This window comes from Panicum virgatum, chromosome 2K (genome assembly GCF_016808335.1).
Source record: "Panicum virgatum strain AP13 chromosome 2K, P.virgatum_v5, whole genome shotgun sequence".
Lineage (NCBI taxonomy): Eukaryota > Viridiplantae > Streptophyta > Magnoliopsida > Poales > Poaceae > Panicum > Panicum virgatum.
The window spans coordinates 811,320-818,626 of record NC_053137.1 but is presented as its reverse complement, the minus strand read 5'-3'; the positions used below and the strand labels follow the sequence as shown (position 1 = coordinate 818,626).

Sequence of the window (7,307 nt, the reverse complement as noted above, 5' to 3'; positions counted from 1 at the left end):
GCATGATATAAAGACAAGCACAACTTTTCAATAAAAGTATACCTTGTTTCCGCATCAATAAGTCGTCGGCCTATATAAGTAACAACATACTCCTTTTCTTCGGTCTCTTGAGTCAAAACAGCTCCAATAACCTTATCTTCGGCCACTATATAAAGTTTAAAAGGAACACCTCTCCTCAGTGCTTTAAGAACCGGCGGCGAAGACAAATAGTATTTGGCTGTGTTTGGATGTTGGTATTGGAGCCCAGACAATGGAATTGGAATCAGATTTCCTCAATACTGATGTTTGGATGTACATGGAATTGAGACTTGGCATTGAAGACCCAATTCCTTGGTATTGAACTATAACTGGAAGTGGGCTATCCCAATACAGAGGCCGACCCCTCCGTATTGAGTGGAATCGGACTTGACTGCTTTCCGCGTGGGCGAGCGCCCTCTCTTCCCCATGGCCGGCGAGCACCCTCTTCCCCTTGGCAGCAGGTGAGTGGCGGCGCGACCTTCTCTTCCTCGTCGCCGGTGGCCAACGACACAACCTTCTCTTCCTCTTCCCCATGCCCGACGACCTCCTCTTCCTCTTCTCTAGGGGCAGTGACGTGAGATCCGCATCCTCTTCCCCATGGATGGCGTGCGGCTTCCTCTTCCTCTTCACCATGGCCGGAGGCGCGAGATCCGGTCGCCATGGTGGCCAGCAACCTCGCATCTGGCGCCCCCTTCTTCTTCCGCTAGGCGCTCCTTCTTCCTCCGCCCGGCATCGGTGGACGGGGCGTGGAGGGGCGAGCGGTCGTCGAGGGCCATCCGTTGACGGGGCCGAGTTCCCCCATGGCTGGGGTCGAGCTCCCTCTCCGCGTGCCCCAAGCCTGATGCCTCCATTGGTCTGGAAGATGGCCGGGTAGTGCGGTGGAGATGGAGAGAGAAGATAGGTGAATTCTTTGTACATCCAAACCATAGCTTTGGCATTGAAAGCTATTTCCAATACCAAGCTGATTTGGTATTGTATCTAATTCAATGCCAACCTCTCCAATATCTACATCCAAACAGAGCCTTTAATTTTCTCAAATGCCTCTTGCTGTTTTGCCCCCCAAGTAAATTCGGCTTCATTCTTTAACCGAAGAATAGGAGTAAAAGCATCAATCTTTCCGGACAAATTTGAAATAAATCTTCTCAAATAATTTACCCTGCCCAGAAGCTTTTGCAAGTCTTTTTTGCAAGTAGGAGCCTCAACTTTCCTCATAGCTTCAATTCTTTTAGAATCAATCTCTATGCCCTTCTCATGAATGATGAAACCAAGAAATTTTCCCGCCGATACTCCAAAAGCACATTTGAGTGGATTCATTTTCAAACCATACCAACGCATCCTTTCAAGAGCAAGTCTTAAATCCGCTAAATGAGAATCCAAACTGGCCGATTTAATAACAATATCATCAATGTAAACTTCCAAGATAACACCTAGCAAATCAGGGAAGATTAAATTCATAGCCCTCTGATAAGTTGCACCAGCGTTCTTTAAGCCAAAAGTCATAACCACCCACTCAAACAAACCAACAAATCCAGGACACACAAAGGCCGTTTTAGACGTATCTTCCTCGGCCATGAATATTTGATTATAACCCGCGTTACCATCAAGAAAGCTAATAACACGATGTTCCGATGCTTCATTAATTAGCATATCGGCTATAGGCATAGGATATTCATCCTTGGGAATAGCTTTATTGAGATCTCTAAAATCAATGCAAACACGAATCTTGCCCGAATCTTTCTTTTCAACGAGCACAATATTAGAGATCCAATCCGCATAACGACAAGACCGAATAAAACCAGCATCTAATAATCGATTAATCTCCTCTTTAATTTGGTCATAAATACTAGGATTGAAACGTCTAGCCGGTTGTTTATAAGATTTAAAACCAGCTTTGATTGGTAAGCGATGTTCAACAAGATCACAACTCAATCCCGGCATTTCAGAATACTCCCAAGCAAAACAATCGATATATTCTTTTAATAACTTTATCAAATCGGCTTTAAACTCAACCGATAAATTCTTGTTTACAAAAGTCGGCCTAGGAATAGTACCATCACCTAGATCTACTTTTTCTAAAGGATCAGCCGACGTAAAACCTTGGCCCAGCTTGTCCATGTCTTCTGATTCTTTAATAGTTTCGCACATATCGTTCGTACGCGCCCGATAGTGCTCAATGCGTTGTTGGAGCCACTCTGCGTTGAACCGGTCTGACCCACTGGTCTGACCGGTCGGCTCTGATGGCCGATCCGAAGAGGACCGGTCTGACCGGTCATGGGACCCGATCTGACCGGTTGCACCTGACTGACAGCTTCATCGACCGCTACCCCAATTTCCAGCTTGAGGACGAGCTGCTCATCGAGGGGGGGGGATGTCATGTGGGGCCGCCGGGCCCGCGTGCAGGAGCAATAGCCGGCGGCCTCCAACAGCCAGGCGAGAGGTTAGGCATGGGGACATGCAGATTAGCTAGAATCAAGGGAGGTTTGTTCCCTGGTGATCAGGCCTGCGCGCCTATTTAGTGGATGTAATCGACACTCTTGGATCTTAAGCAATGAACACTTATCCCTAACCTCCCTCTCTTCTCTTAATCTCATCCCCTTCACCATTGAGCAGTTAGGCAAAAACCCTAAGGCTCCTATCCGCCGCGACTACGAACTACGTAGTCGAGGTCCCGCTGTCTTGGGCGTCGACGCCCTTGACATGTTATTGGATGCTACTGCTGTTTTAAACCTGAACCATGCATCAACCATTCAAGAATGATACCTATCAAGGGTAGAAGCACAGTCCTACTACTAAAAGCAATTCTATTTGATAGATTAAATACGCAATGCAGTTTTTGTAGTATGACTTGTGCTATATAATTGCAAAAATTAGTTGAGTTAGCAGTTACCTAGCATTTGAATATATGGTTTTTGTAGGCATGCTTAGTTGAAGAATTAATTTCATATTGCACTTAGGAGAAAGGATGTTATGTTTGCTTATCTATGTTTAGCTCTTGGGTGGTTGATGCAGGTGCCCCCTATGAATCAACTGTTATTTTACTACCTGACAGCTGTCAAGAAAGCTATTTCTTGTGTTGTACCTTTCATTAAATCTGTGAGAATTCAAAATGTTACATCTTGTGTTTCATATATTGATAAATGCCATAAATTCTGATGACCACAAATGAATTCTAGATACTGGTGGTTTCTATATCAGGGCATGATTCTTCTATCCCGCCGTTATCTTCACAAAGCGGTGTGTCTCGATACTCTTCATATGGTGGATATCAGGATACAAGCAAAAAGATTGAAATACCAAATGGAAGGGTAAGATGTATTCAATTTGTTTTCAATCACTAAATTTATAGTCGTGTTAGAAAGTGTCACCTGAAGTGTGAAGTTCGTAGTCATGTTAACTGGCACTGTTGTTGACTTGCTGTAGGTTGGTGTTATTATTGGAAAAATTGGGGAAACTATCAGGTATCTCCAACTTCAATCAGGAGCAAAGATTCAAGTAACAAGAGACAACAAAGCTGAACCAGGTGCACAGACAAGACCAGTTGAGCTTTCAGGCACTCCTGAGCAGGCAAGCAAAGCTGGGCAGCTGATCAAAGAAGTTCTGGCAGAGGTATTACTTGTTACGACCACAGCTTTTGTTCTGCATTTTTTTTTTGCATATATGCTGTTGATCTTGCAATCTTCTGCAGGCTGATGCTGGGTCATCTGGTATTGGATCAGGTGGCCGGAAATATAATGCACCACAGCCAGGTGCCGACACATTCCAGATGAAAATTGCTGATAACAAGGTTGGTACACATACTATTTTTTTCTTGATAAGCTTAACTTTAGGATGAGAAAACTACACTTTATCACAGTTTTTGAAATAATCACAAGTGCCCATTTCTGAATATATATTATATAGTTAGTAAGTATTGCTCCATCATGGTTTTTTTTCTTTCTGCTTATGATTTGTTCCTTTTCAGGCGGGTCTGGTTATTGGTAAGAGTGGTGAGACTATAAAGTCCATGCAAGCCAAATCTGGAGCTCGCATTCAGGTTTTTTATCTTGTTCTACAGCTTCCTGTTTTACCCTATCCGCAATCAGAAATAAGGTTTCACTGAGTTTACTTGTTGGCTATTTTCATGTTTTTTTCCGGTCTACCAAGTGAATTTGAATGCTGGTCGCAGTAGGTTGAATAAATCTCATATTTCTGTTATACTTGAGTTTCTCTGTTTATATTTTGCCTCATACACTCCATTGCCCAAGACGGTCATTTATACTTGAAGTCATTTTGTCTACTGTTTTCTTTGTTGATGTGTTTGGTTCATGTCCTTGTGAATTCTTGTGCAGGTTATTCCTTTGCATCTGCCCGTTGGTGATACTTCAACTGAAAGAACTGTGCATATTGATGGCACACAGGAACAAATTGAAATTGCAAAGCAGCTGGTGATTGAGGTTACCAGTCCGTTTTCTTTCTCGTGATATCCATGATTGCTTTGTCATATTTGGTTATCTGCCTTACTTTAGTCTTGCTTCTGGTTCATTTTTTTAGTGTTGGTTTTATGATTTCCCCTGGGGTTCTTTTGAAAATATTGTTCTGTTTGCTTCTTTTTTGCTCTACATTGATTACACTGCTGTGCTAACCCATGTCTGAAGCATATTGGCCATGGGTACAGCCTCGGCATGGCTATGGCATGGAAGGAGATTTTCATATGCCTTTCCTGTTTCTGAACATAACTTAATATCAATATGTACTGCTGAATAGAGCATGGCATTTTGACTGAACATGGTTATGAATTATATGAGCTGACATGCTGTATCGGGTATTTGTACCGTTTAAAATTTGTCATATGCTCCTGTACCTCTGGATACAATGGATACATTGCTTTACTCAGGGCTTGTTTGGAAGGAAGAATTGCTTTAGACAGGCCAGGTCCTCAGGTGTTCAGTTTGTAATAGCGGGCTTGCACTCCAGTTTAGATCCTTTATACTAGCCAAATACATAAAGTGTGTAGGGCATCTTGACGCTTATTCTGAAATGATATATTGTCCTCGGTATGGCAGGTTTAGTCGCATTACATCTGTATCGTTGGAACCAAACCTGTTATACTAAGATCAACATCATGGTTTTCCATCATGTATGTGCTGAAGATTTTTTGGGTTGCATGAATATCAACGAGCTAGAAAATATCATGTGTCGCACATGCATTGTGTATTGATATGAAACTTTTTCTTGCTACCCGTAGCAACACACGGGCATACGCCTAGTCTTAACAAGAAGTTCAAGAGAAAACTTACTGAAATATTGTATACTACGGGTACTAGCACTAGTAGTTAATAGCATAGTTTAATTTTGGGGCCCCACACTTTTGGGGGCCCTGTGTGCAGGGGGTCCTCCTATGTATCTTCTGGAAGATAGATAAGATATTCATCTTTAAAGTTCATTTAGGCCCAATTATCTACTATAAATATGTTCAACATTTTGATTGAATTAATTCAACATGTTATTAAACTAGTTCAACATTTGACCATCAAAATGTTGAAATTGTACAGATAAAATGTTGAAGCTAGAAGCACAAAATGTTCAAATGTTGAATTTGGAATGTTGAACGGCGAACATCATGGAGCTTCTTCATCGGCGGCGGCGGCGGCGCGAGCGGCGGTGGCGCAGCACGTGGAGGCAGGCGGTGGCGCAGCGCGCGGGAGGCGGTGTAGGAAGCGGCGGCGGAGGAAGCTTCCTGCGCGTGGCGGGGTGGCGGGTGTGGGCGGCAGCGGAGCGGGGTGCGGGCACGGGGCACCGCCCGGGGCGGCGTCGATGCGGGCGGTGGGGAGAGAAGGTTGGGAGAGAGAAAGGTTAGGGTTTGAGGTAGATACAAGGGTTGTTATTGTTTGCACGAATCTTAAATACTGGAAGGTAAGTTGGAAAAAATCTTGGGGAAGATGGATAGGTTTGACGCTGTGCAGGTGCACCGGTTGCACAGCTCTGGGGACGGGCCAGCTTTTTAATTGGATCGCTTTCAGCCCAATTAATCCGGTAATTGACTTTTTTATGGACTGCATGTAAAGCAAAGAAAGAATTGATGATATCATCATGCGTGCATACAAGTACGAAAACTAGAAAAAGTTATGGACTCTAAACTGAGAATCAAACTTAAATTTTGATTGCACTATTGAGTTTTTTGCAACAAGATATTCAAAACAAGACCACACGTGCCTATATTTGCATATTTTTTTAAAAATATTTTTAATATTAAATAATTAATTTTTGATACTGGGAACAAAAGATTTAACAACATGAACAAATAATTATTTTTACAAACAAAAACTTAAACATACCGAACAAATAACAATGTACAACGAACATAATATTAAATATCATGAACATTTGTTTGTACAGGATAAATAATGAAAAAAAGTATGCACGGATTGTTTTCAGACTGTCTGGACCTATTTTGCCGGCTAAATTTATGTATGCATGTAGGCATAAGTGGACAATAATGGTAATGTCAACCGCATGCATGTAAATTCGAAATTAAAAAAAGTTATAACTATTAAACCAAACACCTAGATTAAATTTGGATTGCACCTCTATCTCTCTTATGACAAGATCTTCAAAACAAGACCACGCATGCCTATATTTGCCTTATATTTTTAATACTAACTATAACTACTTAATTTTAGATCCTGGGAACAAATAATTTAGAATACAAGCAAATAAATATTTTTATGAACAAAAAACTAAATGTAATGGACAAATAATAGTGCACTATGAACAAAATATTACGTTATGAACATTTGATTGTATAGGATATAATGAAAAACGAATGTCACAAATAAATGAGTCAACATTACGGAACAATTAAATCGACAAGGCGAATAAATAATTTGATGTTCGGAACAAATTAGTTACACACAGCTAAATAATTTTACATAAAGATAAATACATATACAACGAAAAACTATTTTTATTAGTATATATACATGAGCTAAATAAATTAGCATATAAAAAATATGTATCTATAAATTACTAGAAACCAAATTTGAATTGGAATTCGATCAAGCGTGGTGATGGGTTTGGGGTCAGTTACACATACACGAAGTCAGACTTTGACAAGTTGTATGGTAAGATCGGCAAGGTTGCTGGAGCTCCAAGTGCTCTGAACACTGCTAGCACGGGCACACAGTCTTCGCTTGTTGACCCCGTGGATGGTGTGCTCAAAGAACCATCGAAAGCACCTCCATAGAAGTAGGTTTGGGTTCCAAAGCCCAATGAGCTGAGGAATCCCCTCGATACGCTCCCTGCTGCCACAG

At 41.6% G+C, this 7,307-nt stretch overlaps 1 long non-coding RNA gene across 3 annotated transcripts; it reads left to right on the top strand.

The window, feature by feature from the left end:
• The first annotated feature begins 2,391 nt into the window (after positions 1-2,391).
• LOC120660223 lies at positions 2,392-6,085 on the top strand. Of its 3 annotated transcripts, none has more exons than XR_005669439.1 (6): positions 2,392-3,323; positions 3,439-3,624; positions 3,704-3,802; positions 3,980-4,051; positions 4,347-4,451; positions 5,550-6,085. It is a non-coding gene; the product is annotated as an uncharacterized LOC120660223 (long non-coding RNA). The 3 variants fall into 3 exon arrangements; XR_005669440.1 differs by lacking the exon at positions 5,550-6,085 and having other exon boundaries at positions 2,392-3,111; positions 3,214-3,323; positions 4,347-5,128; XR_005669438.1 differs by lacking the exon at positions 5,550-6,085 and having other exon boundaries at positions 4,347-5,128.
• The last annotated feature ends 1,222 nt before the right edge of the window (positions 6,086-7,307 follow it).